Source organism: Rhinopithecus roxellana, chromosome 7, assembly GCF_007565055.1.
Source record: "Rhinopithecus roxellana isolate Shanxi Qingling chromosome 7, ASM756505v1, whole genome shotgun sequence".
Taxonomy (NCBI): Eukaryota; Metazoa; Chordata; class Mammalia; order Primates; family Cercopithecidae; genus Rhinopithecus; species Rhinopithecus roxellana.
The window spans coordinates 131,755,677-131,766,607 of record NC_044555.1 but is presented as its reverse complement, the minus strand read 5'-3'; positions in this window follow the sequence as shown (position 1 = coordinate 131,766,607).

Genomic DNA, 10,931 nt, shown 5'->3' with positions numbered 1-10,931 from the left:
AAACACTCAAGAGTTAGCAGCTCCTATTATTATTCCAGAAACTTAAATAGCAACCAGTTTAACAAAACTCAGAAAGATCAGTAGTTTTGATTCATAAAATGTCTACACTATTTCTAGTCAGTAGAATTGTTTAATCAGCATTGCTGTCAAAATAGCTGTCTCCATAGAAATGCCAACATCTCGCCATCAGCAGAGTATGCGAAGTGCATTGGCACCAATCCATTCCCATATTCTCCCTGGGAACCATCACACAAACACCCAGGGGTGGGTGACCCAGGCAGGCTGTTTCAGTGATCTAATCATTAGACTGTATCTGGTGATAGAATCTGCCTTATTGGATCACTTTTGAGGGTGATAAACTAACACATGCAAAAGGTCCCAGTTCACTTACTATTATTAGGAAATTCAGGCTCAGAGACACTAAATAGCATATTCAAGATCACATGGATAGTAAAAACTAGAACTAAGATTTTTTTTTTTTTTTTGGACAGAATCTCGCTGTGTTGCCCAGGCTGGAGTGTAGTGGTGTGATCTTGGCTCAATGCAACCTCTGCCTCCTGGGTTCAAGCAATTCTCCTGCCTCAGCCTCCCAAGTAGCTGGGACTACAGGCACCCGCCACCACACCTGGCTAATTGTTTTTTGTATTTTTAAGAGACGGGGTTTCACTATGTTGGCCAGGCTGATCTTGAACTGCTGACCTCGTGATCCGCCTGCCTCAGCCTCCCAAAGTGCAGGGATTACAGGCGTGAGCCACCGTGCCCAGCCTAGAACTAAGTTTTGAGTGCAGTTTCCCTGATTCTAGAACTTGTATTTATGTGTTCATAAACATTATGCTCCACAACTTACAGTGTGTGGACCTGGAAGCAAGTATAACCTCTCTTATCCTTAATATTTTCATTTTTAAAATATAGGAGTTAAGAGTACCTCTGCATAGGACTGTTAAGATAATTAGAGATATATGAAACACTCAGAATAGTGTGTGGCGTGTAGGAGATCAACAAATGTCATCAAGTGTTCTATTGATATAGTTATTTTTGCCTAGGCCACTTTCACTTTAAAATGTAACTCTTAGAATTAGGTTACAACTCATGGGAGGAAAATGCAGTAAGGAGGGACTCCAGCCCAGGGTTTACTTGATTCTCCGTTTCAGTAAATATCAGCTCCATTCTTTTGTTACTCAGTTTATAAACCTTGGAGTCATTCTTGACTCCTCCCTTTCTCATATCCTGCTTTCACTCTATCAAGAAATTCATTTGGCACTGCCTTCAAATTAAGTCCAGAATCTGACGCCTTTCCATCACCTCCACAACCACCACCCTAGCCCAGACCAAAATAATCTCTCAACTGGTCTACTACAACATCCTCTCACCTGCTCTCCAGGCTCCTCTGACCTTGCCCCGTTCAGTCTATCTTCAATACAGCGACCAAAGTGACCCTGTTACAGTCTACATCAGGTCATGTTACTCTTCTACTCTCCTGCTGTTTTCTGCATTTCTCCCTAGGTAGCTGCATAGATATGCCTCTCAATTTCTGTATTAGTAATCTACTACTGCTGGACAAATTACCACAAAGACAGCAGCTTGAAACAATACCTACTTATTTCACAACTTTATGGAATACTATGCAGTCATAAAAAGGAATGAGATCAAGCTAGGCGCAGTGGCTCACGCCTGTAATCCCAGCACTTTGGGAGGCTGAAGCGGGTGGATCACGAGGTCAGGAGTTTGAGACCAGCCTGGCCAGCATGGTGAAACCCCATCTCTACTAAAAATACAAAAAATTAGCCAGGTATGGTGGCACATGCCTGTAATCCCAGCTACTCAGGAAGCTGAGGCAGGAGAATCACTTGAACCCGGGAAGCAGAGGTTCCAGTGAGCTGAGATTGAGCCACTGCACTCCAGCCTGGGCAACAGGGCGAGACTCTGTCTCAAATAAATAAATAAATAAATAAATAAGAAGAATGGGATCATGTTTTTTGCAGGGATATGGATGGAACTGGAAGCCATTATCCTCAGCAAACTAATGCAGGAACAGAAAACGAAACACCACGTGTTCTCACTTATAAGTGGGAGCTGAACAATGAGAACACATGGACACAGGGAGGGAAACAACACACACTGAGGCCTGTTGGCTGGTGGGGGTAGGGGGAGGGAGAGCATTAGGAAAAATAGCTAATGCATTCTGGGCTCAATACCTAGGTGATGGGTTGATAGGGGCAGCAAACCACCATGGCACACGTTTACCTATGTAACAAACCTGCACATCCTGCACATGTACCCCAGAAATAAAAATAAAAATAAAATTAAATTTACCATCTGCAACCCAGAAGAGGGCCCTCACAAGAACTCAAATATGCTGGCACCCCTATCTCAGACTTTCGACCGCTACAACTGTGATAAATAAATTTTAGTTGTTCAAAAGCCACCCAGTCTATACTACTTTGCTATAGCAGCTCAAACTGACTAAGGTAAGTGTCATTGTTATCACATGATAGCAAGAGTAAAATCTATCAACATGACTTATCACTGTTGACATTGACTCTGATTACTTGGCTGAGCTTGTATTTGTCAGATTTCTCCACTACAAAATTATTCCTTCCCGCACCTTTTTATACTGTACTCTGGAAGGAAGTTACTATGCACAATCCACACTCAAGGAATGGGAAGTTATGCGAGATCTCCTTGAGAGCAGAGTGTTCACATGAATTGTTTGGAATGTTTATGTACAGGAGATTTGCCTGTTCTCCCCCATTGATTTTGATTTTAGGTTTTCTACCAAAACTAACTTATTTTTTATTCAGTTATATATTTATATCACTATGGCCTGATCCATATATATATATATATATATATATATATGGCTATAGTTTAATGATGCTATATTTTGTTGCTCAAATAATTTTTCTAGGTTTGGTGAACAGGAGTTCTTATATTTGGCTCCTATCCCCATTTGACATATCCTATCCTTTGTAGGTTTTTATTTCTTTAACATTTTATTACTTTCTGCTACAGGATTCCCCATTCTCTTGTATGTTTTCTGCCCCAGGCCCACAGTCAGCTATATCTTCAATGAGCCCTGGTTCCTTTTATTAGAGAATGGTGTTAGAAACCAAGATCTTGGAACTAGGTGTGCTCTTTGATGGTGTCATTACTTTGGGGCCGTCTTAGCTAACAGAACAAGGAAATCTAGGTTGAGGATCTGTAATCCAAAAATCCAAAATTCCATGTGCTCAAAGATCTGCTACTTTTTCAGTGCCAACATGACACTCAAAGGAAATGCTCATTCGTGCATTTTAGATTTTGGATTTTTAGATTAGGGATGCTCAACTGGTAAGTAAAATGTAGATATTCCAAAATCTGAAAAACTCTAAATGTTGAAACCCTTTGGTCCCAAGCATTTTGCATAAGTGATACTCCATATGTATATGTGTGTATAGCTATTTCTATATGTAATTATCTATGTATTTATTAAGTTAAACATGAGTTCACACTGATGTTTTCAATTGTAATCTACTACCACATATTCATTCTAGGTCTTCCTCTTGCTTATCTTCATACTCCTACTGCAACACTGAGAAACCTGGCACCCATCATCTGCCATCTATTTATTTAATTGCTCAGTTTCAGTATTCATTTATAGTGTTTTCAGAATTGTTAATCCATATCTCTGTTGGAAGAATCTTATCAATTAGAGTACAGTGTTTATGTGTAGTTTAATTTGGCTTTGGTATTCAAGACCACACTCATTTTCACAGTTAATTAGGTCAACATGCCTACTTCCTCTACTCATTTCAGTAAGGTTATTTCATACGTTTGTAATGCAATGAAATTCTCCTCTCACATTCTGCATTCCATTCTGGGACACTTGACCACTTACTTTTTTTAAAACTTGCATACATTAAGAATAATTCTTTGTACTGTAAACTTGTATGGGTTTTGACAAATGCATAACGTCATGTAGCCACCAGTACAGTATTAAATCAAAAGTTCACCTCCCTAAAAATTCCCTATGCTTCATCTGTCTAATCCTCTCTTCCCCAGCTCTGGGTTCTGACAGCAGCTCAACCTTTCATCCTAGAGTTTTCCCCTTTACAGAGTGCCATATATTTGGAATTATACAGTGTGACGCTTTTTCAGATAGGTTTCTTTAACTTAGCAATATAGATTTGCGATTCATCCATGTCTTTTTGTGGTTTGATAGCTCATTTTGTAATACTAAATAGTATTCCATTGTATGGATGTACTACAAATGTTTAACCATTCACCTATTGAAGAGCACCTTAGTTGTGTTCACATTTTGGTGACTACAGATAAAGCCATTATAAACACTTGCGTGCAATTTTTGGCATGGGTGTAAGTTTTAAAATTAGCTGGTTGAATACATAGGAGTGTGATTTTTGTGGTAAGTCTACATTTAGCTTTGTAAGAAACTGCCAGATTTTATCCAACATTGTTAAAGCATTTTGCTTTACCAACAGCAATGAGTGAGAGTTCCAGTGGCTTTTTTTTTTTTTTTACTATTAATATTTTGTTTATTTATGCTGATAAGGATGTGATGATAATTATTGTTGCTTTAGTTTACAATTACCTAATGGAAAATGACATTGAGCATTTTTATATGATTATTTGCTATCTGTATATCTGAGGGTTTGTGTTCAGAAGTCTTGCTCATTTTTAAATTAGTTTTTTATCTATCTTATTGAGTTTTAAGAGTTCTTTGTATATTTTGGATTCAAAATGTTTATTAAATGTGTGTTTTGCAAGTGTATTCTACCAGTTGTTCCTTGCCTTTCCATTCTCTTAAAAGCAGCTTTTGCAAAGAAGAGGTTTTAAGCTTTAATAAAGCTCAACTTACTGTTTTTTTTTTTTTTCATGGATTGTCCTTTTTGTGTCGGATATAAAAAGTCAGTGCCAAACCTAAAGTAACCTACATTTTCCACCTATGTTTTCTTACAGAAATTTTATTGTTTCCATTTTGTATCTATGTGAGCGATACATTATGAATCAATTTTTGTGAAAGCTTCATAGACTGTGTCTACGTTTGTTTATTTTTCACGTATGGGTGTACAATTTGTTTAAAGAATATTTTTACTGTTTACTTTCCTTTATTCTTTTGTCAAAGATCAGTTAGCTATATTTGAGTGAGTCCATTCCTGCACTGTTTATTCTGTTCTCTTCATCTATGTATTCTTTTGGCAATACCACTTTGCCTTGTTTGTTGTATCTTTATAGTAAGTCACGAAGTTGGTTAGTGTCAGTCTGCCAACTTGGTTGTTCAAATTCAGTGTTTCTTGTCTTTCCTGGGTCTTTTTCCTTTCCATATAAATTTTAGAATCAGTTTCTCTCTTCCCACAAAATAGCTTGCCATACATTTGATTGATATTGCATTGAATCTACATAAATCAAGTTGGGAATAATTGGCTTATTGACCATATGGAGTCCTGCAATCCAAGGACACAGACTATCTCTCCATGTATTTAGATATTATTTCATTTCTTTCATCAGACTCTTATAGTTTTCACCATATAGATACGGAATATATTTTGTTAGATTTATACCTAAGTATTTCATTTTTTGATGCTAATGTAAATGATATTGCATTTTAATTTCAAATTCTGTATATTTGGAGGTGATATACAGGAAAACAATATATACTTATATATTAATATTATATCTGACTTTCTTATGTTTAGTTATTAGTTGCAGGAGTTTTTATTGATTTTTGGAATTTTCTACAGGGACAGTTATGTTATCTACGAATTCATTCCCACGCTATATGCATTTTATTTCTTTTCCTTGTGTTATTGCACTCACTGATACTTCCAGTATGATTTTCAATAGGAGTGGTGCGAAGGAACATTCCTGCCTTGTTCCCAATCTTCAGGAAATCATGTCCAATTCCTTACCATTAAGTATAATGTTAACTTTAGGCTTTCATGGTGCTTTATCATGTTAAGGAAAATCTCCTCTGTTTACAGTTTGCTGAGGGTTTTTATGTTGAATGTGTGTTAGATTCTTCTCAAATGCTGCTTAGGTTACAACTGAATGACCATATGGTTTTATTTTTAAGTTTATTGATACGGCGGATCATGTTAATTGATTTTCACATGTTGAACCAATTTTGCATACCTGGAATAAATCCCAACTTCTCATAATATATAATTATTTTTATATAGCATTGGATTCAATTTGCTGATTTTTTGAGAATTTTTACTTCTATGCTCATGAGAAGTATTTGTTCATCGTTTGTCTTTTTTGCAATATCTTTATGTGAATTTGGTATTAGTGAAATGCTGCATAAAATGAATTAGTGATTTTTATCTCTGATTCTATTTTCTGGAAGAAATACTGAACTTTTTTTTTCACTTATTTATTAGTTAGTTTTTTGCTTAAATGTTTGGTAGACTTCACCAGTGAGAACATCTGGGTCTGGAGCTTTGTTTTTTGGAAGTTTATTAATTATTGACTCAGTTGCTTTTATAGATACATACCTAGTCAGATTTTCTGTGTCTTCTTTGTGGGTTTTGATAGTTTATGTATTTCAAAGAATTTGTCTATTTCATATGTGTATTAAATGTGTGGGGATGGAATTGTTTGTACTATGATGGGATCAGTAGTAATGATGCCTCTTTCATTTATAATACTAGTAACTTGTTTCTTCTCGCCCTCTTTTTTATTTTGAGACAGCATCTCACTCTGTCACCAGGCTGGAGTGCAGTGGCACGATCTCAGCTCACTGCAACCTCCACCTCCCGGGTTCAAGCAATGCTGGTGCCTCAGCTTCCCGAGTAGCTGGGACTATAGGAGCGCAACACCACACCCAGCTAATTTTTTTTGTATTTTTAGTAGAGATGGAGTTTTGCTATGCTGCCCAGGCTGTTCTTGAACTCCTGACCTCAGGTGATCCACCAGCCTCGGCCTCCCAAAGTGTTGGGATTACAGGCGTGAGCTACTGCGCCCAGCTCTTCTCTCACTTTTTATTGGTTAGCCCGGTTACGGTTTTATTTGTTGAATTGATATTTATAAAGAACCAGCTTTGGGTTTTGTTGATTTTAATTATTGATTTCTGTTTTCTATTTTATTGATTTCTTCTCTAATTTGGGTCATTTCTTTTATTCTGCTTGCTTGAGGCTAAAATTGGTCTTCTTTCTTTACTGATTTTAGATTTCTTATTTTCTAATACATGTATTCAATGCTGCAAGTCTCCCTCTGAGGACAGCTTTCACTACATCCACTACATTTCATAAAGTTGCAGTTACATTTTTATTTAGTTCAAATAATTTTTAATTTCTCTTGAGACTTCTTCTTTGATGCATATATCATTTAGAAAAATGTTACTTTTGAAATATATGAAGATTTTCCATCTATTTTTCTGGTATTGATATCTGGCTAAATTCCATTGATATCTGATAACATATTTTGTACGATTTCTGTTCTTTAGCATTAGTTAACGTATGTTTTACGGCCTGTGATATAGCCTATAGTGGTTCTTAAATCATTAACCTGACCGAACCTCAATATTAATTTTCTGTTTTTTCTTTCTTTCCTTCCTTCTTTCTTTCTTTCTTCTTCTTCTTCTTTTTTTTTTTTTTTTTTCTTTTTGGCAGAGTCTCACTTCATCACCCAGGCTAGAGTGCAGTGGCTCAATCTCAGCTTACAACTTCTGCATCCCGGATTCAACCATTCTTGTGCCTCAGTCTCCCAAAGTAGCTGGAATTATAGGTGTGCACCACCACACCCAGTTAATTTTCTTTTCTTGTATTTTAGTAGAGATAGGGTTTAGCCATGCTGGCCAGGCTGCTCTCAAACTCCTGACCTCAAGTGATCCACCAGCCTTGGCCTCCCAAATTGCTGGGATTACAGGCATGAGCCACCGTGCCAGGACCAATATTACTTTTCTTCAGGGCCCATCATTCACCCCCAACAGAACACATTATAAATGAATACTTATTCCCTTCTGTTAATTGAAACACAGATATAAAGAGGTAAGGCCCTGTATGGGTTCTTGTTTAGGACAGTAAACATACACTAATTGGCCTCCACAGCAATTGTGTTTAGCATGAGGAACAGGTAATAAACATAAATAAATAAATGACATAGTGTGTCAGCAGGTGATAAGTGTTATAGATGAACAAAAGTAGGTATGACATGTAAAGAACTTGGAAATTATCATTCCTGTCGTTGTAGTAAAAATACATCTGAATACACTGAAAATCACCTTTTCTTGGATCAATCAGATAATTGAGGTTACAGGGCAAATACCATCCTGAAATCTGCAGAGGCAGGCAAATATAATGAATTCTAGCCAATATCTTATTGCCTTAAGTAGAAGCCACAAAAACCATATGCTGGTAGAAACACACCTGACAACTATGAAGAACTTTTGGAGGTTAAGTGTGGTCTGGTTTTAGGGTGAGAACTGATAGGGTGGCATTTTTAAGTGGAGCCCCATCCTTTTTGGGGGAACCCTCTATCAGATTATCACAAATAAGAGCCAACAATTACCTCCTCCTGATTCTGGCAGGGAGAGGGAAAGAATAACCTTTGTGAAATAATCCCAGAATATTCTCTGTAAATAGGTTTACTCTTCAAGGGAAAGACTTTGCCAGAAGTTTAGTTCTTCTGTGAAAGCACATTTACTTGACCCTAGCTACCTCTAGCCTTTCTGGCTTACCTACAGGGAGGGAAAAAAAGGTAAAAAAACAATTGTGAAGGTCACAGTCCAGAAGAAACCAAAGCAGCTAGAAGAAGAGGAAGAGGGAACATGATGTTTAACCTACCCTTAGGCTTTCTTATATAGTGAGAAGAAAGCATCAAAAAAAAGTCAAAGTGGAGCCCTGTTTTCTGACTCATCCTGTTGCAAGAGACAGGAACCAGAAGAGAGAGCTGTGCATGTGAGTATCATCTTTCAATGCCCAGTGGTCCCATCAAATGGTAAACCAGGACAAACAGATATCATGGAAATTAACCTATTCGGGTAAGTATTCTCTCCTTTTCAGGAGGTATAGAAAGATGATGAAGAGAGCAACAGAATCTTGTACTTACAATCAGTGTCATAATATGGACATTCTCAATGTTTGGGGAAAGGGCGCACACAGGATGGCTGGGTAGTTCAGGAAAGCCTGTCAAGAAGGAATGCCTTAGCCTAGTCTTCAAGGGTAAGAGGAACTTGATAAAGAATGGGAAGGAGGACAGAAGGACATTCTGGTCAGAGCAGGGCTCATAAAAACAGACTTGGAGGGAAGAGAGAAAAAGGCCTATTTAGTAGATTGTAAGGAATTCAATGCAACTGGAATATTGAATGTCATGAGATGGGAGTGGAGTGGATCAGAAAATGAAGTTGAAGCAGGAGGCATGGGCCAAATAATATAGAATATTGTATGTATGGCAGAAGAACTCAGACTTTACTAACAGTAATGAAAAAACCATTGAATGGGAATAGCATCATCGGATTTGTATTTTAAGAAGATGATTTAGGTTAATGTATGGAGAATGGATTGTAGGAGGTGGTAGTGGGTGTCATGATGATATCCCAGTTACCCAGATTTGATCATTACACAGTCTTTACATGTATCAAATATCACATGTACCCCAGAAATATGGACAACCATGAAGTATCAACAACAACAACAAATATCAGGAACACCAAATAGAAGTTCCAGTGCCTTGCATTAATCTAAATGAGGAATGATAATGGCCTGAACATCATTATGGCAATGACATGTACCAGACTGGGTGAATTTGGGAAATAACTAAGAAGTAGAATCTGTTGGTATTGATTAGATGAGGTAGGTGGAGGGGAGAAGAGGGACTCAGTGATGATCCCAGGAATATATATCCCCAGCCAGATATATATCTCCAATACCAATAGTACCTTTGAAAAATGGTGAATTGACCAGGCGTGGTGGCTCATGCTGGTAATCCCAGCACTTTGGGAGGCTGAGGTGGGCGGATCATGAGGTCAAGAGATTGAGACCATCCTGGCCAACATGGTGAAACCCCACCTCTACTGAAAATACAAAAATTATCTAGCGTGGTGGCAGGTGCCTGTAGTCCCAGCTACTCAGGGCACTGAGGCAGGAGAATCGCTTGAACCTGGAAGGCAGAGCTTGCAGTGAGCCGAGATCGCGCCATTGCATTCCAGCCTGGCAACAGAGCGAGATTCCGTCAAGTAGAAAAAAAAAGAAAAGAGAAAAGAAAAAAGAAAGAAAAGAAAAGAAAAATAGTGTCTTTTAGTAGCTTCTCAAAAGTTTTATGCCATGAAGTTTATTGTTTAAAGATATATTCCATCTTAATTAGAGCCTGCAGAATATGAAAACTTTGGGTGAGCTTAAATTTCTGGTGTGTAATCAGGAAGTTTTCAGTTCAAGCAGCAACTAGTTATAAGACTGTGACTGTAGAAAGAATGATAAATTGGAGATTTATTAAGTATTTATTCCTTGCTAGATCTGTCCTCATTATTGATAAATCAATTACGGACAAACTGAGTTTGTAACTTTTCAGTTGGACAACTTTAAAAAAAAATATGAAGCATTTACTGCCCTTAACTATTTACCTGATTGAATTATCTTAAATTGCTCTGTAAGAGCATTGGCAAATACCAAAATCTGACACATCATCTTAGCAGGGGTGAAATTTGATTGTGAAATTAGACATTAACTTATCTAGCAAAAACACAACTTCTGAAATATTCTTGCCTAAAATGTTTTTTCTCATATAAACTTATGAGAATGTCAGGGGTGAAATTTTAAAGGTCAACTAATACATCCCTTTCTCAGGCATAGATGAAACTAAGACCCATAAAAAAATAGTGAAGGAACCTGCCCATGGTCATGTGTCATCTTTGGAAATAAGTCAAGACTCAAAAACATTAGTTTTCAAGCCATCATGTGGTTGACTATGACTATCTTGTACCTCTGTGTATGACTGGT